Here is a 26,577-nt window from a genome sequence, read left to right as displayed (position 1 = left end):
ATGAGCATAACATAAAAGTGATAGTTTCAGAATGCCTTTTGCTGCAACTTTTTTATTTTTTATATGTCCGTCTGTGCTCTGTGTTCTGTCAATGAGACACCTTTTAAATTAAAGAAATTCCTAATACTCCAGCATCTAGAAAAAAAGGATCTGTTATTTATCTGATATCTTCTTCCTTCTTTTTTTTCCTTTCTGCACTTTTTATGCTTGCAACTAAACATGGAATAGAACTTGCTCTCCAGTTACAAGATGTCATAGATTTCACAGAGAAATAAATACGATTACGTATTCATGAGTGGTTTAATCACAGAATACTTGTGGCATGCAGAGATAAAAAATGTACACACAAAACCTATACATTTGGTCTTATCCTTCCTGGTTGCCGTGTCCAACTGTGTGCTTGTACACAGAGAAAGGATTGTGCTGTGAGAATTCAAGAAAAGGGGAAAAATTGCAAGAAATGTACCTTCAGTGATTATGTATAGGTAAATGTCCCAGCATGTACTTAATTTTCCTTCCAGTTCCTTAAGAAACAGAACTTATGAATATAAATTTTATCAGTGGATTTTCTGTGAAGTAGTGGAAAGAAGAAATAACAGCATTATATTTGAGCAATGCAAACCTAAATCAAAAATTAGTTTTCAAAGCTGATAGGCCAAATATTCACAAAAAGTCTTATTAAATTACAACTGAAAATCTACACGCAGACAATGAACTGCATATGTGTCCACAAAAACTCACTTATACTCAGTTTCTCCTATTAACTGTAGGCATGAGCCTGTTTGCTCATAAATAATTGAATCTGGGTCAAATTTACTGCAGGAGGAATGTGACCACACTGATAGATTTACTCCTTGCTGAAAGCCGCTGCCTTGTGCCTCTGTCTGAGCTTCGCACAGACTGCTCATTCAATGCTTCACTTTTGCAGGGGGGTGAGTTCAAACCCTTACAACTCAGATTTACTTGGGGACGGAGGACTGGGAAGAGTTTGGCTAGTGGAAATGGCCACTGACGACTCCTTTTTATCTGCCCAAACAGGCCTGATCGATAACTAATTTTTGAAAACACCTCTGGATGAAGCAAACCCTTTTGGTGCTTCAAGAGCATACAGAACACAAGCTACTTGAAAATATTCATCCATCTCGGAAAGACGGGCTAAAGTATACTTTCTTGTACTGTCAGAGGTCTTGCAGGGGAGTTATCTGAAATGTGGGATGAGTAAGATCAGAGGCACATGGAAGATACTATAAACCATTTGAGTAGGTGCTTCCCTAAAACTTGGGCTAATTGTATGAACCTTGCTGTTCCCCTGCTATCTTAGCCTCACAGACTGTTTTAACTCTACCTGCTGTCCTTCAGAGGGCATGGCAGAAGAAGATGCTATAGTAGCATCACTATTGCCAGGGGATGGAGCCATAAAGGGAGCCGTGCACAGGGAGCATGGGCAGTTGCACAGGGAGCATGGGCAGTAACACAGTGCTGTAACAAGCTTCCTCATCTTGGTTTTTTCCTCCCTTCCACCATCCCTGAACTCTGACACCCACACACGAGCCTGCTGTGCAGGAATCAAAGGAAGCAAATCTCAGCTAAGAGTGAGACATGAGAAAATTATACATGCATAGCCACGTACTCATTTCATATTTTTTTTTTTTTTAATATTGAGGGCATTTATGTCTATTGATAATTAGAGATGTTTATGACATGCATTAACAGTAACTCTCCACACTGCCTTTTTGGAAACATGTGACATCATGTTAATGGCTTGAGTTTGCTAACAATTTACAGGCAGACACTTACCACTCTAATACGCCACTTACTCATTTGTTCTTCATATTTTTAATTTTATGTATATCCCTGCCTGAGCTCCAGAAATGACTTACTCCATCACCCACGCTGCTTCTCCTACTTAAAGATGTAAATGGGTCCCAATTGTACAAGATATTTAGCATATGCTTAAATTTAAGCATATGAATAATCCCACTGAGGTAAATGGGACTGCATGCTTAGAGTTAGGCTCACACTTAAAATGCTCATTCAGAGCTTAAAAAAATCACATACTTGGCTTCCTGATTCCTGCACAGTCCAACGTTACCCCAGGACTCTGTTGTGTTTTGTGACTTAGTGGCATGTTTTCTTGTAATTCTTCCATCGAACAGACATCCTGCTAGGATTTCTCTCTTCTCTCTTTCTTTGCTGAGGTGTCAAACATCTCATTCGCCTGCTTGCAAGTGTTTTTCTCTAATGCAGCTCCGACTGAATGTTCTGAAACACATGCAGTGCAGAATTTCATAAGGCTGAGGTGTGCCATCAGTGTGGTGGTGCCCAACATGGGGCTTGAAGGGTTCGAGATAATGACAGATTTGATTGGAATGTGCTAGATTGAAGTTATAGCTGTTATTGCTGTTTAGCTATTAATCGGCAGGCTTCTGTGCTTGCCATGGGGCTTGCTTGCCTAGCTGTATATTAGAGTCCAGTGCTCGTTAGTGGTTCCTTTTTGCTTTCACTGCTTTCTGTACTGCTGTACTGTTTATGGTCTTACTCAGCGGTGCCTGGGAACATTTTCATAACAGCAATGGCGATGCACCTGGGCTGGCAGATGGCCGGGGCACCGCTGCTGTTTCTGTGCTGCTGTACTGGACAGGCTGGAACTTCAGTGTGAACTCGAGTTGAAGGGACTGTGACCTGTGGATCAGTCCACATGGGAGCAGGACACCCCGAAGTGTCTGTGGCTGTGGATAAGCCCATGCCAGAGCAGGTACATCTCGAAGCATCTGTGGCCGTGGTTCTGTCTGTGCCATAGCAGGTACACCTCTGAAGGGATTGTGGCCCAAGGACAAGGTCACGCTGGAGAAGGTACACTTTGAAGCACCTGTGGCTGTGGATAAGTCCATGCTGCAGCAGGTACACCTTGAAGCATCAGTGGCTGTACGTGAGGTCATGCTGGAGCACCTCAAAGTGTGTGGCCACGGACAAGCCCAGGACAGAGCAGGTACACCCCTGGAGGGACTGCAGCCATGTTGGAGCAGGTTTACTTCTGAAGGGACTGTGGCTGTGGGTAAGGCCACACTGGAGCAGGTCTATCTCTGAAGGCATTGAGGCCCATGGAGAAGGCCATGCTGGAACAAGTGCACCTCAAAGCAACTGTGGCTGTGGATAAGTCTGTGCCACAGTGGGTATACCCTTGGAGAGACTGTGGCTCATCTTGGAGCTAAGGCTCATCTTGGAGCTCATCTTGGAGACTAAGGCTCCACTTGGAGCAGGTACGCCCCTAAGGGACTGCAGTTTGTAGATAAGTCCAAGCCAGAGCAGAAGCAAGGGGAGATGTTCATTGCAATGTTAAACCCTATGGTCTAGTCCAAAGGGACCGGGGTGGAGATTGTAATGGAAATACCTTTAAATTGTTGTAACCCATGATTTGAGTTGCATGTTATAGGAATTACTATAGCAGAAACCACCTGAACCAATGGAGGAGAAGCCTTACAAGAAGCAGTGCAAGTGCAGCAGTGACCCGACCTGAGCTGGCTTTGGTGCCCAATAACTCTATGCAACACACCACCTCTCCTGTCCTGAGTGACCACCATAACAGATGGAGCCCCAAAGTCATGGACTAAATGAACTCGGTGGACATTTTGTGGATATTTATGGACATTTTAAAGAAATTTTATAGGGGGAGTCCATAGACTAAGGGAATGATATCTGTGTATTATATCAAAGGATGGGAAGGGGGTGGTGGGTAATGAGAATGTATTGGATAGTGTGGGACCTGAGCATGACATAAATGGTATGGAATAAGGGGTGGAGAATGTGCTCATTTTAGCTGGGCTAGAGTTAATTTTCTTTATAGTATCCAGTATGGGGCTGTGTTTTGGATTTGTGTGGGAAACAGTGTTGATAATACAGGGATGTTTTTGTTACTGCTGAGCAGTGCTGACACAGAGTCAAGGCCTTTGCTGCTTCTCAGCCCACCCCACCAGCGAGTAGGCTGGGGGTGCACAAGAATTTGGGAGGGGACACAGCTGGGACAGCTGACCCCAACTGACCAAAGGGATATGGAGCAGATCATCCTGAGCAGATGATCCTGCTCAGATGGAGGAGCTCATTTATGATCTGCTCATTTGATCTGCTCATTTGTGATCTGCTCATTTATGGAGCAGATCATCCTGAGTGCCATCGCACGGCATGTAGAGGATAATCAAGGGATCAAGCCCAGCCAGCATGGGTTTAGGAAAGGCAGGTCCTGCTTGACCAAATTGATCTCCTTCTATGACAAAGTGACCCACCTAGTGGATGAGGGAAAGGCTGTGGATGTTGTCTATCTAGACTTCAGTAAAGCCTTAGACACAGTTTCCCACAGCATTCTCCTGGAGAAACTGGCTGCTCATGGCTTGGACGGGTGTACTCTTCGCTGGGTTAAGAACTGGCTGGATGGCCGGGCCCAAAGAGTGGTGGTGAATGGAGTTAAATCCAGTTGGCAGCCGGTCACAAGCGGTGTTCCCCAGGGCACTGTGTTGGGGCCAGTCCTGCTTAATATCTTTATCAATGATCTGGATGAGGGGATTGAGTGCACCCTCAGTAAGTTTGCAGACGACACCAAGTTGTGTGGGAGTGTTGATCTGCTTGAGGGTAGGAAGGCTCTACAGAGGGATCTGGACAGGTTGGATCGATGGGCCAAGGCCAACTGTATGAGGTTCAACAAGGTTAAGTGCAAGGTCCTGCACTTGGGTCACAACAAATCCCATGCAACGCTACAGGCTTGGGGAAGAGTGGCTGGAAAGCTGCCTGGAGGAAAAGGACCTGGGAGTGTTGGTCAACAGCCAGCTGAATATGAGCCAGCAGTGTCCCCAGGTGGCCAAGAAAGCCAATGGCATCCTGGCCTGTATCAAAAATAGTGTGGCCAGCAGGACTAGGGCAGTGATTGTCCCCCTGTACTCGGCACTGGTGAGGCCGCACCTCGAATCCTGTGTTCAGTTTTGGGCCCCTCACTACAAGAGAGACATTGAGGTGCTGGAGCGTGTCCAGAGAAGGGCAACGAAGCTGGTGAAGGGTCTGGAGCACAAGACTGATGAGGAGCGGCTGCGGGAACTGGGGTTGTTTAGCCTGGAGAAAAGGAGGCTGGGGGGAGACCTTATTGCTCTCTACAGCTACCTGAAAGGAGGGTGTAGAGAGGTGGGGGTCGGTCTGTTTTCCCAAGTAACAAGTGATAGGACAATAGGAAATGGCCTCAAGTTGCGGCAGGGGAGGTTTAGACTGGATATTAGGAAATTTTTCTTCACTGAAAGGGTTGTCAAGCATTGGAACAGGCTGCCCAGGGAAGTGGTTGAGTCGCCATCCCTGGAAGTCTTTAAAAAACGTTTGGATGGGGTGCTTAGGGACATGGTGTAGTGGTGGTCTTGGTAGTGTTAGGTTTATGGTTGGACTCAATGATCTTAAAGGTCTTTTCCAGCCTATACGATTCTGTGATTCTGTGATATTCCACACCACATGACGCCATGCTCAGCATAGAAAGCTGGGGGAAGAAGAAGGAAGGGGGGAACAGTCGGAGTGATGGCGTTTGTCTTCCCAAGTCACCGTTATGCGTGATGGAGCCCTGCTTTCCTGGAGATGGCTGAACACCTGCCTGCCCATGGGAAGGAGTGAACGAATTCCTTGTTTTGTTTTGCTTGCGTGTGCGACTTTTGCTTTCCCTGTTAAACTGCCTTTATCTCAACCCACGAGTTTTCTCACTTTTACTCTTCTGATTCTCTCCCCCGTTCCACTGTGGAGGAGTGAGCGAGCGGCTGGGTGGGGCTCAGTTGCTGGCTGGGGTTAAACCACGACAGTGAAGAATCATTCTCGGAGAGCACAGACCAGCACCCAGCTGCAGGAGCGTGGCATTAGCTGTTGTTACAGCTGTTATCCTCAATGTGCAATGCAAGTTGTTTCTTACATAGTGAAGTGCAATCTATTAAAACGGTGTTTGTCTCTGCTTTTCACACATTTTCCAACCAGTGGATGCTTTGGATGATGGCTTTAAGAACAGTGAGGTCAGCAGTGCAGTCTGTGCATATCTTACGTGTTCTGCACACAAACACACCTGAGGCCTTGAAAAATGCAGTCAGACAACACAATCCTTATTTCAGGAAACTTGACCCCAAACTGCTTTCTAATTGCCCAGAGAGCTACCCTTTAAGAAATCTGATTCTGTTCAGAGACCCAGAGAGAAAGAGCTCTCCTATTACCCTTAATGTTTGTTCTCTGAGGATCAAAGTGCTTATATATGGTCTTGTACAACCCTGATAATACAGAAAGATTAAAAAAAACCCAAAACTGGCCATTTATTCACAGCTTAAAATTCAAAATATAATCTGAACATTTGAAAGAGTATTTGTCTAACCCCTCTGTTTTTTCCTTTATACTTTTCATTTCTATTCTCTTTACACTTTTTGGAGTAGGGAGCTCTCCTCTATTGTGTTTTTATATAGGACAGATAATAGGAGCTCTCTTAAACAGGAGCTCTCTCTTCTATGTATGATCATAATACGTGGGTCTTCTTAACACAAACTGAAAATAATTACAGCTGCACATGCGTTTTATTTTTTTACAGTTTTTCACATGTGCTTCTAGAGTACTATGCAGAGATAATTCTTACTATAATATTCACAAAATGATGTTACTTAATGTACCTGTCTGTTAAAAAAGTCTTTGATAAAAGCAAAAGATTCAACATCTCTAAGGGAAAAAAAATATCAATTTCACAAAGTCCTGATCTATTAAAAATAAATTTTCATTGGAAAAAAGAAGACAGCTTGGAGGTAATGTTAGCAGATAAGAAGGAAGGGTTATTTAGGCAATATATTCATGTCTGAAAGCATCAGTTCTTGTTTTACTTCTGCAGATAATTTGTTATATGAAATAGTATTTTAGTAGTTTTACATTTTCTTTTGAATTGTTTTCCAAAGACTATTAACAATGTAAAGAAAACAGCATTTTTCAAACTACTCCATGTGTTGAGTAGGAATGGAAACCAAACAGAAAAAGGACCACTTTCTGTTCAATGGGAACCTCTGCTTTTCCTTCCTTTCCTTCCTTTTCAGAAGGAAAATCTTATTTGGAATAGTAGTCACCAATCTCTCCAAGCTCTGCACTGAGATCCCACAGCCCAAAGACATCCAGGCAGGCAGAGAAACAAGATAAACAGAGGAAACAAAACATGATTGAAGTAAACCTCGTTTTTACAACTGATAGTCATTGAATGGTTTAACCTTAAAACATGTACAGGTTTCCTGAAGCTCTGTGGAAGTCAAGGGCATCAAGCATATTTGAAGTTGAAATTTTTGAAAGTCAAATCACTTATTGTCTTCACACTTTGGTCTAAAAATCGATCTCTCATCCACTGAATTGACTATGTTTCATTTTAAATATATGCATATGGACACAATTCAAAGTCACAGTAAGACAAATTGTGTACTAGTAATATGTTCAATATCTGGATAAATGCCTATCTGAGGTATGAAAACATCACCTAGTGTGTTGTCTGCAGGTTCAAATTTCAGCAGAAAGGCATAAATGTAAGTGTCAATAATATTGCTTTTTTACTTACGTATATACAAAGTGATCATTCATTACAACAACAGAGAATATGCGTTCTTCCTTTACCACATATCTTCTGTGGAAACACTCTGCTTAGCTGGTGAAGAATTCAGGGTCTGTATTTATTGTTCAAGACAGCCATTTCTTTACAGCAAATGGATTCTGGGAAAATACCTCCTTAGAATTTAACTGCTGGCTACAGGTTACTCTGAGAAATAAGATGATGTATCTTTTTGAGTATTTCACCTGCCATAAACAACCTTCAGATCTGTAGATAAAAACTATTATCTTAGTGCATTTGATTTACAGAGCTATTAGAAGTGGTTCTGTATTTAGCAGAAGGCCCTTCTGCAGCACAAGAACCTGCTTCACCTGCCTGACATTGATCAGAGGGAGCTAATAATGACCGTAATGCCGTTGCAGTGACTCGGAGGATGGTGGTGTGGTCAAACCCTGGGAAGACAATGTGTTCATGATCCACTCTTTCATTCTCCCACTCCTGTCAATGAAACTCATCTTTTAGTGAAGTATATTCCCTTTTTACATAATAGTTGCTAAAAGTGGAGAAGAACTACAGTGGAATGATGATTAGCAGCTTGCAGCTCATTCACACAGCACACGGTTCCTATTCTTCCTCCTTAGAAAAGGAATTTTGGTGTCTGATTTATTCGCCGGTTGAGGCTTGCAGTTGTGACAGGTACAGCCCACCCACTGAAATCGGTATGAACGTAACATAACAGGTTTGCAAGAACAAGACCTATAAATGGGCTTTTATAGGTGTTTCTTACTTGATTGGGTTCTCCTCATACACAATTGGCCACAGCTTTAAAATAAATAAATAGATAAAGGCAAGCACTCCCCATTCTAGCCATTAAAATACATTGTTTAACTCTCCTTATTCACTGACAAAACCTCTAATCAATGAATGGATTCTTATTCCATTTCTGTGTGTCACTAAACCCCTTGGCAGTAGATCCATTGGCCCAGCTGAAAGCCACATTAGACAGCTCTATCATGATCAGAAGCAACTGAACTCTAGTGTTTATGGGATATGCAATCAAATAAATTCTACAAGTGAGGGATCTGTACCCAAAATATTTGTCTACTCAACTCCAACAATGACTGAACACAGACTAAAATTTTGGAGAGTAGTGTACATCAAAAATCAGAGACTAAAAGCTATCAGAAAATGTCAGAATAACTCGTGTGAGAGAAGAAAAGATTTTGAGTGTGAAAAAATGTGGTTTTCCAATGCATTGATTCTGGTTTTTTTCTGTCTACACATTTCTGTTTGCACTGCATGTAGAATAAGCAGTCAAATATTTACCAAAAATAAATGTTAAAATTGTACGTGGAACCATAGTGATAAACACTCATGCAAATGTGTTTGTGGTTGAATAGATTGTGCCTTTTTGCTGTCAACCATGAAAGCAAAACCCTGTGACTGATTTAATAAATCTCTGCTAGGCATCTAGCTGGAGTTTAACACAGCGAACACGGGATATTTGAGGCTTGCCTTTGTATATAGAAAGGAAAAAAACCCTAACTACAGAATCATAGAATCATTTAGGTTGGAAAAGACCCTTAAGATCATCAAGTCCAACTGTTAACCTAACACTGCCAAGTCCACCACTAAACCATGTCCCTAAGCACCACATCTACATGCCTTTTAAATACCTCCAAGGATGGTGACTCAACCACTTCCCTGGGCAGCCTGTTCCAATGCTTGACAACCCTTTTGGGGAAGAAATTTTGCCTATCTAAACCTCCCCTGGCACAACGTGAGGACATTTCCTCTTGTCTTATCGCTTGCTATTTGGGAAAAAAGACCGACCCCCACCTCTCTACAACCTCCTTTCAGGTAGTTGTAGAGAGCGATAAGGTCTCCCCCCAGCCTCCTTTTCTCCAGGCTAAACAACCCCAGTTCCCGCAGCCGCTCCCCATCAGACTTGTGCTCCAGACCCTTCACCAGCTTCGTTGCCCTTCTCTGGACACGCTCCAGCCCCTCAATGTCTCTCTTGTAGTGGGGGGCCCAAAACTGAACACAGGATTCGAGGTGCGGCCTCACCAGTGCCGAGTACAGGGGCACGATCACTGCCCTAGTCCTGCTGGCCACACTATTCCTGATACAAGCCAGGATGCCATTGGCTTTCTTGGCCACCTGGGCACACTGCTGGCTCATATTCAGCTGGCTGTTGACCAACACCCCCAGGTCGTTCTCTGCTGGGCAGCTTTCCAGCCACTCTTCCTCAAGCCTGTAGTGTTGCATGGGGTTGTTGTGACCCAAGTGCAGGACCTGGCACTAAATGTGAAAAAATATGTGACTAAACTCATTTATTGGAGGATACTATTATATGAATGGAAAGATAAGATAAATTTGTCAGATAAAATATTTATTGAGAATTTAAAAAAAAAAAAAAAATTTTAGGCCTGGCCAAAGGAGATCATAACTGAACTGTATACAGTGGAGACATAATGAAATGGCTTTCATTAGATATCCAAAACTTATACAAACTTGTTTAATATTTTATAGTCCCAGTATGACATTTCATGAGATCAGACTGACTGCTTTTGACAGTATCGAGTATACTGCAAGAACAAACACAAAACAAACAAAAAATGCACTAAAGAAACCAGACAAAGTTCTGGAATTAAAAACAGTGTAGCTTTGCTATTAATAGATTTTGTTTAAACACATAGAAAAGACAAATATTTAAATGAAGATGTCAACTAAAGTTAATCATGTTTCAAAGGAGGACGGTACCTGATCTTAGCAAAGATTGAAATAAGTTTTCATATCATCTAAATCAGTTCATTCCTTGATAACAGGAGTAAACCACACCAAAATAATAAAAAGAACTCCCTACACTATTCTAACAGAACTTCATAATGTGTCTTTCAAAATGAAATGATACTGATTTTTCAGGAACTTGAAACTACGTAGCTCTAGGATGAGTTTCTTGTATTATCTTACTGGCTAGACATTATGAAGAATTTCTCGGTGCATACTGATGAACTCTGATTCAGGTGTGATCAAAACTCAGCTGCTTCTGTGGAATCATGGATTCTTAAGAAGGTTTAAAAAATCATTTTTTATATACATATACATATAAAAGAGATTCTGACAAGAAAATAACAGAAACCACGATATGTGGGTTCTTCTGCTTTAAGAATGAAGAACATTAGTATTCCACTAATAGATAAAATGTCACCGGAAAGTTCACCTTTCTTCATAATACTGTAATTAGTATTTCATATACTATAATTTTACTCTTGATGAGATAAGCACTTTCTGAGGAAATTTCAATATCTATATTGCTAGTGCTGGCAAAAAAGCAATTTAAAATGACAAATTTTAATACCTAATGGCGGTCCAAACCTTTTGATATAGTGGCATGAATATCAAATATTTTAGGTACCTTCAAGGTTTTAGTGACTTTATAGCACTGCAAACAGGCCATGCTCAGCCCTTCCTAATTTTCCTCTATTTTCCCTATTTCTTTTTGTCGAAGTAATCTTTCTGCATGGCTCAGCTTTGCAGAAAAACTCTATTTTCTCTGCCCTAGTCTGAAAGACTGAGTGTCAATTTTGTTCTGATCTAAAGAGATCTGAGAACTTCACCCAGAGACCCCTTTAATCAGCAGGTGTCAACCGAGCAGAAAGAAAATGCTACAGAAAACCTTCAAAAATCTGGGGTGCATATTTGTGTAAGAAGTTGCAGCCAAAGACAATATGACATATTTCCTCTTATCTTGTTGACGTGCAGGGCCTTGTGTCTGTAATTCCCAGACATGCTAATTCTGTTCCTAAATACCAGCTCATAATTACTGAACCGTACCCCAAAGCATTTTTAAAGGACTTAGTTTACTTTGGTACTTTGCAAGGCTTAATTAAGTTGCTATAAATTAAAAAAAAAAAAAAAGGGGCGGGGGGAGAGAGAGACAGACCTATTAATTTTTTTTTTTTAAACATATTGGAGATCAGAAAAGTATTTTTACTTCACCTTTGAAAAATTCTCTCAAGGCAGCCAGAAAGCATGCAAACTTCATGGGACTGGGTTCTGTTATGGATCAACCCAAAGTCACCTAAAGGAAAAAAAAGCTCTGCAAATGTTTCAAATAAATCTGGGCCTTTGTTTTAGCTTAACCTGAGACAAGCTTCTGGGTTTTATGTCCAAATCAGGTGGACCTGGATGCTTTTTGACTGAGAGTATTATGAGGTTCGTCATTGGTTCAAAGCCAAAACCTAAAGTTAACAGGTATTCACCTACATGACTCAAAGGCAAAATACATTCTTGCTTTGTCACAATGAAGATAAATTCCTGAATTTTACAGTGCTGGAGTGGTAAATCTCAGATCTTTGCTCTGTGAAACACAAAACAGAGACAGACACAGCAGTGGCACTTTCCTGCTGGCTAGGCATACCAGCTGTAGTTCTCGATGGAAAATGTGGCCTTTGACTCTTAATTCACTCCAGCAATAGCTTCCCCCCTCAGTGAGGGGCACTGGGTGACAAAGGGCTTCTCTAAGGGGGAGCAATGGGGACAACTGTCCCATGCTTTGCCCTGAAAATAGGGCTCTGCTCCCACCACTGCAGGACAAGAGCATTAATTTCCCATGCGAGCCTTTGCAGGGGTACAGGTGGCCACCAGTGGGGAGCGAGGGGGCAATGCCTTAGGGACAGGAATTGATAATCCACCAAACCGGGCAAATCTGGGTTGTAAAACATGAATAAGAGGGGTGCTACAGTGCTGACAGATCCCCAAAACTTTGTGTCAAAAATCCCGTTGCTAGTGTACCCAAGAGGAAGTTCTTCACTTGGCTTTAGTGCAACCAACAAGTGCTATTTTACTCAGTTCACCCAAAATATGCTATAGTAAAGATAATGTGGAGAGGTAATGCTTCCTGTCACAGCTTGTGAAACTCAGAGAAATAATGTCATATGAAACTCGAACAAGTTTAGTGACAATTTGAGCTGACCTAAACTTTCTAAATTTCTCCTTTTTAAATTTTTTTTAAGAGAAATTACATATGACAAGTTAATTAAACTAATACCAAGGACTATGAAAAAAGCCCCTCTACAGATACTACTAATTTTAAAAGTCAGCAGTGTAACAGGCAGAAAACAAAATGGAGACACATTTTCTTTCTACACATCAAACATCCCTGGAACTGTGTGTCCTTGCAACTGCTTAGGAAACAGCTTCAAACCTAGAGCAGGAAACTAGTCATCATACATGGCTAAAACTGGCCCACATGTTTGGCAAAAATATTATTGAAAAAATTAGTTTTAGAGCTATTTAAATTCTTTGTGAATTCATGAAATACTTTATGAAAAGATACAGGTGATAAAAAGGTAGATGTTTCACAAACATTTATTTTATTTTGATTTTTTTTTTTAAAAAAAGACAAGTTATATTTACTTTAAAAGAAACCAAACAGACTTTTAAAAAGGGTCCAAAACAGCCTGAAAACACACAATACATATGGTGAATCAGGTATGAAATTGCTGAGTTTTTCTTTGTTCATCAAAACAACGAACCGCTCCCCAAACCTCAGTGATGAACATTGTAACAGGATTCCCTGAAACAATTTCTTAACAAATTGAAAAAAAAAGAAAAGTTACTGACATGTCTTTACCCAAAGCTCTTTTATGACCAGCTGTGTCATGGACATCCACGGAGAAAAGTTCTGCTATTAAGACATGTTAACTTGTGTCTATTAAAACCCTAATGTAGACAAAGCATTTATATTCCCCTTATGAGACTCAGAATTTTTCCAGAGGTCAGAAAATTTTAATCTGCCCAAATAAAAATGTTCTGTAACAATGTGTCCATGTCCGCATGAGTAGCTTCGCTTTGAGTTTAATTCCCCTAACTGCCTAAATGCTCCAGCAATCACTTGTAAAAATCTATTGCGGGGTAAACTCGAGTTATGTTGGTTCGCTCCTTGTTCGAAATGTACCAGCAGGGTCCCGCACTGGCAGGAAATGCTATTTAAGAGCATTTTTCCTGGGCTGCCAATTGGAGATGCGCTTGGAAAATGGGAACATGGGGAGGAATTGCTATTTAACAGCCATTTCACTGTGTTCACCTGTTAGTGGTAGATCGGCATAGTCCAACATCAGAGGGGAATCAGAGGGTGCTATTTGAAAGCATTTTTACTCCTTGCCTGGGAAAACATAGAAATAGCCATTGCTGATCCATCTCTAAAAGGTGGATGGAGTGAAAGTGCTTTTAAATAGCATAATTTCACAGCAACTAAATCCATGATTTGCACCAACATTTCAGACTAACTTTTATAAGAAAGAGTTAGTGAAAATACTTTCTACATTTTTTACCTCTTCTGTATTTTAAAATCATTGGCTAGAATCTGTGTTTGAATTTTGCTGAGATATATGGTTATATACAGCTATACAGATGTATACTGGGATACACAGTTGTAGATGTGGAGGGGAACGGTTAGGTCTAGCATATTAACTGTTGCCTGTACAGTTTCATGCACGCTAAAAAGCCAGGATTAGGCATAAATTTGGAGTTTTTCATTGTGCACTGATTGTGATCATGTGGAGGCACGTGTGTGTTTAACTCCTAGCACTGACAGCTTGCTTGTCTGCCCTGGTAGGGCAGCACTTGGTCCAGGAGTTGGGGCTCTAGGGATCATTGTTCAAAGAAACATAAAATGACTTACTTATGGGAATGCCTCAGCATTTTGGAAGCCTTGACATTGTCTAGGAAGACCTAGATTTAAATTGTTTATCAGTGGATTCAGCCATGTACTCCTTGGTGGCTGCCTACTTGAAAAACTTTTCTTAATTATACATCTCCATGTATATAACATATTGTACTGACTGTATTTCATAGTTATATGAAGCAAAACAGTCCTGTCAGTGTGCACATAGTTGTCTGGGATTATATATCATTCTTTTTTCATGTTAACAGTAAAGATGGTGTAAAACAGCAGTGTAACTAGACAGAAAAGGATTGTACCTTTTCACAGCTGTGCAAAGACTCTAAGAAAGATCTTATTAGACACCTTTTAAATAGTAAAAGCATCCTGGGCTGTGAGCTAGGACAGTGTAAAGCAGGCAGGCTGATGGACTGGATTAGATGGATGCCCCTTCTGGGAGATTTCTGGGGATTAGAGGCCAGTGTGACAGAAAGAATGGGATTGTGCCTTCAGGACTCTGAGCAGTTCCAGAGAGAGAAGAGGTGGAGTGAAGGGGAAATACTAAATCCCAGCCCAACCCAGCCTGTACACAACTCACCACAACCTTGATATGGAAGTAAGGTTATATGTATAAAATGTTCCCAACTGTAGTCCTATCTGAAGCAAACTCTTATCTTTCCTTGTCTTCATTACACTGAAACTTAAGGTAAGAAGTAATTGCAGGGACTGAGTCCCCTGGTTGAGCTTAGGAGAAGCTACAAACATATAGCCCAGCCTTAAGATGCCAAGAGCTAGTCTCAGCCTGTAGTCACAAAAAAAGAAGTCCAGGAAGGATAAGACTTCAATTTCACAATGTGAAGTGTTTTTTAATTATTAATTTGTTGGTTCTTTTCATTGATGCAAACCCACCTATAGTCGCACCCATACTATGGATACCTACATGTAAGTACATGCCATATAGAAACATGTGGCATGCCAAGTACACAAAAATAGCATCCTATTACCACTGGAGAACTGCACATCCCTTGGTTTGTGTGAATATTGTCTGTGTATATGACGTGCATAAACTTGCGCTGTTACTTTTTACATTAAAAAAACCCACATAATAAGATGACAAAAAGAAAAATAAATTACAAAGACATAATTTTAGTAACTTCTTGACAAGCACTTAATGTCTTCCAGTCAAGCAAGAACAGAAAATATGTTAGTTGCTTTTTAAACTATTATTCCAATAAAAAGTAATTATAGTGATTAATTGCATAATGATTACTGTAATCACAGCCTATTCTTAGCTGATTAAGAAAGACAGAAGCAGCTCACAGAAAGCTTTGCACTAAAACTATCTGTGTTTATTTTATGTGCCCTTTGCTAATTTTCTTATCAGAACCCATGAATGGTGATATTCCAAAGACAAACGTGCCAGTTGCTTTGAGACTAATCCACTGTCCATTGATAAAAACTCCCTTTAAGAGATTGACAAATGTGTTAAGTGCTATTATGGAGGCAAGACATTCTTTGACCTTAACCATTGCTGGGTTTTTTTGTTGCTATTACAGTTTTTTCCTGCTTTTTAATTGATTACTTCTGGCTCACTAGAACATTTTGAAAGAATTTGCATGTACTTTTAAATACATATAATTTTTAGTATAATACATAGATTGAGAAGGTGTAAGAACGCTCTGAAGAGATGATAGTAGGGTGACAGATGTGGGATTTTATTTTAGGGGGGTGGAAGCCTTGGATGCATCATCTGAGGAAAAACCTTCACATTTCTATCAGCTTAGATGGAGTTGTCATGAGTGACAACATTTAAGACTCTGCTCTGTCATGTTGTTCTTCCTTACAGTCCATTGGGATGCTGGCTTTTGTTAATTTGGTGTGTAATGAGATCAAATACTACTATGACAGTCAGCATCACAAAACCCTAAATAGAGAGGCTGAGTGATGGACAGAGATCTCAAAATATTATATACTTTTGACTTTTATTGGGAAATTGGAAGAAGAAAGGAGCTAATAGGCAAGGCAGTTGCTTTAGTTAAAAATTGTCAACTGCAAGAAGACTCAATAATACCTAAGTCTCATCCATGAGCTTGATGTTGCTACACTCCTATGTTAATTGTACATGAGATGTTTTGGGCATGGAAGTATAAAATGGGGATATATTCCAAGGACAAATAGATGGGGTGTCTGAAAACCTTTGTGACAAGTATCTTAAAGATGCTGGAGTTGCAAAACAAACAGAGAAGGACCTATGATAAAAGAGGACCATACTGCCTAGAGGGAGTCAGCTCATTCCTCGGTGTGGTTTAGCAACATGAACTCTGTGAAAACTCAGCTCTGTGAAAGCCCTGCGGAGCTGAGGGTGCCGCTCACATGCAGCATCAGCAACACAGCAAAATCCTCTGTGAAACTGTACGAAGGTGTTCCCCCAAGATCATACAAGTGTGTGACAACCACAAAGTGAACTCATCTCTCCTGTGTCTCATCCCAACCCTTCAACCAACAGTGTCAGATATCCTCTCCATGATGATGCATTTCAAGACAAGCTATCGGATCTTCGCCAACTTTTGGTATGCTGGCTACAGTCAGGAATGCTAAAATGTGGTCAGATAAATGTCAATGCACATGATAGCTATTACAAAGGGAAAACACATTCTTCTGTATAATTCCTCCACCTGGTGGCCAGGTCAGGGATTTGGCTAGCCCAGGTAATGGACACAGGGCAAGCCAGTTCCCAGCTCAGTCATCCTTGCCCTTCTGGCTTAAGGTGCTAGTTGAAATTAGGCTGGGCAACCAAGTAAAGATCAAAAGGTTATTACTCACCCAGGGGCCAGACCTTTTGGTTTCTGGAACAGGACAGGTAGCTCCCAACTGGCCAGGCCTGTGTTTTACTGATACAGAATATCATCATCTTCCAGAAATGCTTTATCTTTTTTTTTTTTTTCCTCCCCACCCCTACAAATAATGATTTTCTTCAAAAGTGAAATCATTTGCAAAAAGGGACCTGTTGTGAAAAATACCACATTTCAATTTTAAAGAAAATATATCATGGTTTGCAATTGTCAAAATGCCTTGTTTTGACATTTGAAAATGAAAATAAAAGAAACTTTGAAAGGTCACTATCAAAACAAAATGCCTACAAATTTTTAAGTGAATCTTAACTTGATTTCTTCCCAAAAGTTCTTTTATATTGTTTTTTTCTCTTGGTTTTTCTCTGCTCCTTATTTCCCAGATATTCAGTACTGGAACATCTGTAAGGCAGAGACGTATTTAGACATCCTGTAGACCTTTCAAATATACCAGGATGCATAACTGCTTTCATAACAAGGAGCTTCTTTACATTCTACATCTCCAAATCCTGAAAGTACTTGCAAAACGGAAGACCTGCTTCCCACCTGGCACTCATGCGTGTATTCCATCACACTATTTTATGACCCTCTTGAGTTAAAAGACATGCAATTATCACAACTGCTTGTTATTATAAATTCATACACGCATTAGAGGTGCGTTTCTCTCTGTCTCACTCTTTTTCCTTCAGCTGTAGCTTTTCAGTTTGTTGTCTATTACTTACAATTCCTCTAAATATATCCTTTACAGCGAGGATATATTGAATCTGTCAAGTTTATTTAAAGAAAAGTTAAACTGAGGAAAAATCAGGAGTATGTTGCATGGCCAGGGATGGTAAGGTATTCAAGACAAGGCCTTGCTCCACTTAGCAGACTACAAATCCTCCAGATGTCGAGGGAAGCACAGAAAAGCAGATGATAAATGGCAAGTGAGAAACTGTACATTGATAAATGAGACTGCAAAGGAAGAATACATCTCCAGCAAATCCTTCATTGTTGCCTGCAACTCTGTTGAATTGCAGAGTGCTATTTATATAATCAAACCTGCCAGTAATCAGTCAATGGGAAGCATGGTCCTACATTTGTATGACTCCAGAAAGTGAAAGGAAATTGTAACGGAGAGCGGGGAAAATAATCGGGTTGTTCCTGTCCCCTAGCAGATGCACATGTTCCTTGTCAACTGTGGACTGAGTGTCCTTTAGGGAAGGGACAGGAACGATAAACCCTGAGATGAGAACAATCAAGGGGAAGGTGTTTTGAGGACTCAAGTACCAGCCGCCTGTTTTCGTATAAAATGTTATTGAAGAAATGAGTCAAAGACTTTCCTTCCTCCATAACCATATGATGCTTGTTATTACTTGGTGTGTGGTCTGTTGAAGGAGGTGTTCATGTCATAGACAGGCTAAAGACAGGTTGCAAGAATTGGGTTGTCTTTCAGACTAAGTCAGCATCCTTCAGTGGGCCTTCTCTATTAATTTATTCCCCAGACACAATCACATTTGAGTGTTTAAAAGGAAGAGGCGGTCAGCAGAGAGCCATACCATGACTCAAAGAAAATCAGTAACTGGAATTTGTGTGGGTTTTTTGGAGGACATCTGTTCTTTGGAGCCAAAACCTCAGGAGAACCAGACATTCAGGATTTGGACTGCATAAACACTTTAAATGGCCCAAAAGTCCAATCGAAACACAAGTTAGTAACTTCAGTTTCTTACTCAGAGACAGAAATCTGATCTTAGCTCCCTCCACTTAAACATAGTTACTTTGAGTATAACTTTCTCATTGATGAGTGTGATTTTTGACTGATAGATTGATGCAACCCCTGCAATAGGCAAGTTATGGAGATACAGAAGTACTTTGTGTTGGTGTATCTTGCATTCTTTATAAGGGAAGGGGTCATTTTCGTACAGGCACATTTATACCAATATAAGTATACGCTCACTTGCGTGACTGAAGGGCTTAAACTATATGGCATAGTTAAGGGATTTCAATCAGGATACGTAGACAGCTTTATTCCATTATTTATAGATATCTCTGTCCACACTCCATACTGAATGCATCCAACACGGAGGTTCCTGAACCTTGCTGATAACTGTATAGGGACCATATGAGAATCTCAGGTGCTGTAGGACCAAGCCAAAAATATTAGTCAACATGAAACCATAAAACCCAAGTGAGTGGAAAGATTTAAATGAGCTCCATTGCCACTGCTGAACAGCTGGATAGGAATTAAAAAGGAACAAAAAATAGACCTCTCTTTCCATCTGCACATATTCACGTCATACCCATATTTATATAGATATATGAGACATGCTTCATGATATGATACCTTGAGTTCTTAAAAGTTGAATGATATGGTTCCTTGTTTGTAATCCAGCTGCTGAAACCTCAACTTGCCATACAGAATGTTCATTCCTTCTTTTATAATTCAATTTTAAATACCTTCAGGAAGTTTAAACTCACACATAATATGCAAGTTATAGGTACTCTGAAACATCACATTGATTTACATTGTAATTGTTCCATTACTGATGATAATGGAAGTTGCGTGTCCACGAGTACTTATTCTTATTAGGCAGGAACTCTGCAAAATAGGCTGACATTGCCTTGCTTTTGCAGCAGTTATTACAATGTGAATGGAAGAATCATAACACCCCAGCCATATTGTAAGATATTGAAAAGTATCCTGGAGATAGTGATATTTCTCAGAGGTTTATTGTTAAGGAAACAAAAAACCAAAATAACAAAAAACCGCGCCTCATCTATTCATGACTTCATGCCTACAACTACAAATACAATAGTAAATATTAAAATACCAGTGATATGGTTCATGTGATGAAAGTTCATATTTAATAGCAGCAAAGCTATGGAAAATAGTGATGGGGAAAAAACTTACATCTAATGTAGGTCTAACTAGTTCTGACAGTGCTGCCTACATTAATCTAGGACAAAATGATTCATGGAATGGAATTTTTTTGCTTTCTCCTTCTCTCTTTGCTCTTTCTTCCACCATTTTGCTCCCCTTCCTTCCCCTCAGTGAGTGTAAGACTGTTTGATAACATTACAGGTGGACCAAAAATAGGCAATATATTTTGCACCCATTCTGGGTGTAGAATCTCCAATCAAGAAATAAGTGAAAAATGAGATCAGAAGAAATAGCAAAGATACACATTTGACTTATAAAATTGTTAAGACAGATCAAGGGAAAAGATTTTTACTTTAGTATCAGCAGTATGCGTACTGAAGAGAAAGTAAAAGCAAAGATACAATGTTTCAGAATTTCTTGTTTTAATTTGATAAATTTGAAGCTAAATTTTATTTTTAAGGTGTGTGAAACTCAATAGAAGCCTTTTATTGTGTTCACCTGATATTTGTATTCACAACTTTTCTATTTGAGGGTCAGGTAGAAATGATTAAGCCTAAATTTCTGTATTGAGGTGCAATGTGTTGATGAGTTTGACCTTTTGAGGATGAGCTCTGAACCACTCTGACTGATGACTCAAAGACTGAGTCCATTGCAGTCTCAGCCAATCCTTTTGATTGTTGTGTGTCTCAAAGACTCATAGTTAATATTTGTATGTAAGATTAAGATGTTATTATAATAGAATCATTTAGGTTGGAAAAGACCCTTAAGATCATTGAGTCTAGCTGTTAACCTGGCACTGGCATGTCAACCACTAAACTATGTTCCTAAGTGTCACATCTACATGTCTTTTAAATACCTCCAGGGATGGTGACTCAACCACTTCCCTGGGCAGCCTGTTCCTATGCTTAACAACCCTTTTGGGGAAGAAATTTTGCCTAATATCCAGTCTAAACCTCCCCTGGTGCAACTTGAGGCATTTCCTCTTGTCCTATGGCTTGCTATTTGGGAAAAAAGACCGACACCCACGTCTCTACAACCTCCTTTCAGGTAGTTGTAGAGAGCAATAAGGTCTCCCCTCAGCCTCCTTTTCTCCAGGCTAAACAACCCCAGTTCCCTCAGCCACTCCTCATCAGCCTTGTGCTCCAGACCCTTCACCAGCTTCGTTGCCCTTCTCTGGACACGCTCCAGCACCTCAAGGTCTCTCTTGTAGTGGGGGGCCCAAAACTGAACACGGGATTCGAGGTGTGGCCTCACCAGTGTCAAGTACAGGGGGACAATCACTTCCCTAGTCCTGCTGGCCACACTATTTCTGATACAAGCCAGGATGCTATTGGCCTTCTTGGCCACTTGGGCACACTGCTGGCTCATATTCAGCCGGCTATTGACCAATGGTTCCAGGTCCTTCTCTGCTGGGCAGCTTTCCAGCCACTCTTCCCCAAGCTTATGGCATTGCATGGGGTTGTTGTGGCCCAAGCGTAGGACTTAGCCATGTTGAACCTCATACAGTTGGCCTCGGCCCATCGATCCAACCTGTCCGGATCCCTCTGCAGAGCCTTCCTACCCTCAAGCAGATCAACACTCCCACACAACTTGGTGTCGTCTGCAAACTTACTGAGAGTGCACTCGATCCCCTCATCCAGGTCATTGATAAAGATATTAAACAGGACTGGCCCCAACACAGAGCCCTGGGGAACACCGCTTGTGACCGGCCGCCAGCTGGAGTAAACTCCATTCACCACCACTCTTTGGGCCCGGCCGTCCAGCCAGTTCTTAACCCAGCGAAGAGTACACCCGTCCAAGCCATGAGCAGCCAGTTTGTCCAGGAGAATGCTGTGGGAAACCGTGTCAAAGGTTTTACTAAAGTCCAGGTAAACAACATCCACAGCCTTTCCTTTATCCACTAAGTGGGTTACCTTGTCATAGAAGGCGATCAGGTTAGTCAAGCAAAAAAAAATTATTTTAAAAATTAATTTTAGATCTGACAGCTCCAGCATTTTTTACATTGGTGTTTTTTGGAAGTTTTAGAACACCTCCACAACCACAATGCCTTGTGATGATCATCCCTTCCTACACGTGACACGAACACAATTAACTAAAAAGCTTCAGGTTTCTGCAGCTATTTCAGACCCAAAAAGGAGCCACGTGTGTAAAAAGTCATCTCTCCCTCCCTGTGCCTCCACCCCCAAGATACTCTCAGTTAGTCTAATAAAAGATACTGTTTCTCTCTGGAAGCCTTGTCTCATAATCTTAGAACACCACAAACACATCACTACTAATAAATTTGTTTATATTCAGTATTGGTAACTCACATGGCTAATGAGGTGACTCACATTGCTGATAGGTTACTCACATTGCTAATGCAGATACATTTGCACTTGTGCCTTTCTGCGACATACACTGCTTCAGGGATTCCTCCTATTAAGGTGTGATGAAGCTGCTATGGAAGTTGAGTTCCTCTTCCTTTATTTTAGTTGTCTAAAAGTTAGGTGTCGTCTAAATAGATTCTGCCTCTGTTCAACGAAGGAAGTTACTCATCCCATCCAAAACCAGGTAACTAAGGGAGCTTCAGTGAATCTTGCTGAGGAGCTCAGACTAAATGCCTAGTTTCTGACAGCTACTGTTAGGTGCAATGAGTTTCCTCTTCTTGTTAGTGTCTACTTTGTACTTCACTTATACAGATACATACAAGGGAACTTAACCCACTATGAATGCTTTAGAAACAATTTAACCGTGGAGGAGGCTTACAGAAAGCCTGAATCTGCCCAGACCTTCTAATTTTTTAAGCACTACCCTGAGAGCCATAGGAACACGGAGGTGATGCTATCCAGGTTGAAAATATAAATAAATGTGCCTGTGTGTATATGCATGCTTGTATGTAAATAAATCTGTGTTTCTACTCTTTCATTAGGTGTTCTTTTGATTAAAAAATATCTATAATTAGGAAGTATAAATCCTTAGCCAGGTAAACTATAATCACACGCTAGCAACTTCTGACAGATATCTGTAACTCAGCTAATAAGGCTTAGATATTATACACATGGGGTGGGTTGACCCTAGCTGGATGCCAGGTGCCCACCAAAGCCGTTCTGTCACTCCCCTCCTCAGCTGCACAGAGGAGAGAAAATGTAATGAAAGGCTCGTGGGTCGAGGTAAGGACAGCGAGAGATCACTCACTGATTACTGTCACGGGCAAAACAGACTCAACTTGGGGAAATTAATTTAATTTATTACCAATCAAATCAGAGTATATAAAATAAACCCAAAATATTAAACCAGAAAATAAAAACCAAATATTAATACACCTTCCCTCCAACCCTCCCTTCTTCCCAGGGTCAACTTCACTCCCGATTTTCTCTACCTCCTCCCCCCACAGCGGTGCAGGGGGACGGGGAATGGGGGTTGTGGTCAGTTCATCACACGTTGTTTCTGCTGCTCCTTCCTCCTCAGTGGAAGGACTCCTCACATTCTTCCCCTGCTCCAGCATGGGCTCCCTCACACGGGAGACAGTTCTCCATGAACTTCTCCAACATGAGTCCTTCCCACGGGCTGCAGTTCTTCACAAACTGCTCCAACATGGGTCCCTCCCACAGGCTGCAGTCCTTCAGGAACAGACTGCTCCAGCGTGGGTCCCCCACGGGGTCACAAGTCCTGCCAGCAAACCTGCTCCAATGTGGGCTTCTCTCTCCACAGGTCCTGCCAGGAGCCTGCTCCAGCATGGGCTTCCCACGGGGTCACAGCCTCCATTGGGTGTACCCACCTGCTCTGGCATGGGGTCCTCCATGGGCTGCAGGTGGAGATCTGCTCCACCGTTAACCTCCATGGGCTGCAGGGGGACAACCTGCCTCACCGTGGTCTTCACCACAGGCTGCAGGGGAATCTCTGCTCTGGCTCCTGGAGCACCTCCTCCCCCTCCTTCTTCACTGACCTTGGTGTCTGCAGAGTTGTTTCTCTCACATATTCTCACTCCTCTTTTCTGCTACAGTTGCACAGATTTTTCCCCGTCTTAAATATGTTATCCCAGAGGCCCTACCACAGTTGCTGATGGGCTCGGCCTCGGCCAGCTGCACGTCCATCTTGGAGACGGCTGGCATTGGCTCTATTGGACGTACGGGAAGCTTCTAGCAGCTTCTCACAGAAGCCACCCCTGTATCCCCCCCGCTACCAAAACCTTGCCACGCAACACCAATAAAATATGTTTTTGCTGGATTCACTTTCAACTAGGATCATACCTGTAAAGAAAACCCTGACTTCTCTCATAGCTTGAATAAAGCTCCTGCTCACAGAAAACGAAAGCAACTTCCCTAGTTTATGATGTAGAACAGGGTTTCCCTGGGATATTTGTGCTCTGAATACCTAACTCTAGTCTATGTATTTTCATTTCTTTATAAATTAACAATAGAATTTGCTGGGAGCTTTCCATTATACTGTAACATCAAGCATTTTTCTGTCACTTTTTTTTCTTTCTTTTGGAGAGTGGGGTCCCCATAGGCTATGATCCTCAACAGCTAATCTAGATAATTGAGAAAAGAAAGGAAAAGACAATTTCCCATAGAACCTGCAAGAACGCAGGATTTTTTTTAAATGTCCATGTGCTTCACACAATCTGCTATTTATTTTTGCCTTAGTTAGTGGTAATTCATTACAACTATATGTGATGATAAGAGAAATTAGTTTGAATAAAAGAGGCCCTTCAGAGTCACTCCTGCCTCTTGCTGCATTTGTTTGTGTTTATGTAAGCAAAAAAATGGCATGCATTATCTTTTTATGAGCCTTGTGATTTATTCTGTTTTGTTGTCAGACCTTTGGGAATGCATTCTATAAACTTTATTGAGACAAGATATCTAGAGGCGTTTGCATATTTGTGAGCTCAGCACAATATTACTTTTTAATGCACTTTTGACTCTTCATGGAGAAAATGGAGTAAGAAAATGTAAACCAGCAATTTTTCAGGTGGCTTTGTTTTTATTACCTGCTTTTTGTTTCCCTAGGTTAAAAACAAATAAAGACTCAATCATTTAAATGTAATAAACACTGAGATCTAGTAGTTTAACTTCTGACTATTTCTGTGGCTAAAAATTCAAATTGCTAGCTGAGGCCTCCATTCAAAAAGCTATTAAGGATACTGCCAGCTCAAGCATGTATTTAAGTATGAAGTTAAACTGGCATGTTTCTTGAATTGGGCTTTATGAAACATGTCTGTTTGCAACAAAAAACTTGCATATTTTTTGTTGTGATTTTAATTCTCTGTGTTCTACCTGAAATTTACTACAACCGCCATGAGCTCATCTGCAGTACTGTGCTCAGTTGTGCACAGGTATTGATACAGAGAGGCAAGTCCAGTGGTAGGCTATGAAGACGGTCCAGGGCTGGAGCTTGTGTGCTGTGCATGCAGAGGCTGAAAGAATTGTTTATGAAAAGCCTTAAAAAAAGAAAGTGAAGGGAGATTTTTTTGTGGTCTTCAGCTACCTAATGGAAGGGTTTAGAGAAGGTATAGCCAGGCCCTTCTCAAAAGGATGAAGAAGGACAAGGGGAAGATGCAACAAGGGAAAGTCTGATTAGATATAAGGCAAAATATTTTCACTGGGAGAGTAGACAAACACTGGAAAAGGTGCCCAAGGTGGCTTCTCAATCCCTGGGAATAAGGTCCTTAGCAATCTGATCTAGTTGACCCTGATCTGGTCAGAAGGTTGGACTACATGACCTCCAGAGGTCCCTTGTAACCTGAATTACTCTAAGAGTCTGTGACTACATGTCTTTCTATTGACTTTCAGTGGTATTTAATTTACCCCTGTGCATTTGAAAGTTTCAGCCTTAAATACTGGCTAGAAATTTCATAAAATCAACATAAATTCATGTATTGATTACAGCAAGGTTGAGGTAATCTATCATACCCCGTTATCTGATGGAATATTAAAAGTCTTCTTTAAAGTAGATCTTAAATTATCTGTACTCATTTTATTTTAGATACTTTATTTACATGAGTGGTTTATCACTGTCAGAAGAACAGGCCTGGACTGTCAGGTTTAGATACTAAGCATAATTAAACATGTATTTGTTTTATTTCCATTCTTTGCGCTTCAGTCTGTGCTGATATCTCAGAACCCTCCAAGGTCGTCAAGGGTTTAAACAAGGGAAGAATTTGCCCTTTCTGGTTTCTTTCAAAGGACATCATTGGGAAATGACTGTGAAGTCAAAGTCCCACTGGCTTCCATCTTTCTTTTTCCCTTCACCTCATTTCTCTGTCATGATTTGTGCCTTTTTTCACCTGAACTGTCCCTTACTAAGTTATGTAACTTAGAACTAACTTATGAACGTTTAAAAAAAAAAAAAAAAAAGTGAAAAAAGGGAAAAAATCAAATTAGAGATTATTTACTTAAAACACCCTTCTATCATACAGAGACACTTGTGATGATAGAATCTGGAGAATGAAAAGTTACAGCTATCATTTCCACTCCTTCTGGAAAGATTTCTGACTTGTTACATTTTCCTTCCCTGATGGATCACTTGATGTTGAAATAACATCTTCACTAACAACTTGGGTAAGTGACACAAAGCATCCTCTGTTCCCCATGGTGTAGAGGTTCATCTGAACCATTTCTAAAGAAATAAGTTTTTTCTTTGTTTTCTGTTC

This window comes from Mycteria americana, chromosome 1 (assembly GCF_035582795.1).
Source record: "Mycteria americana isolate JAX WOST 10 ecotype Jacksonville Zoo and Gardens chromosome 1, USCA_MyAme_1.0, whole genome shotgun sequence".
Classification (NCBI taxonomy): Eukaryota; Metazoa; Chordata; class Aves; order Ciconiiformes; family Ciconiidae; genus Mycteria; species Mycteria americana.
Note: the sequence above shows the minus strand (reverse complement) of the source record.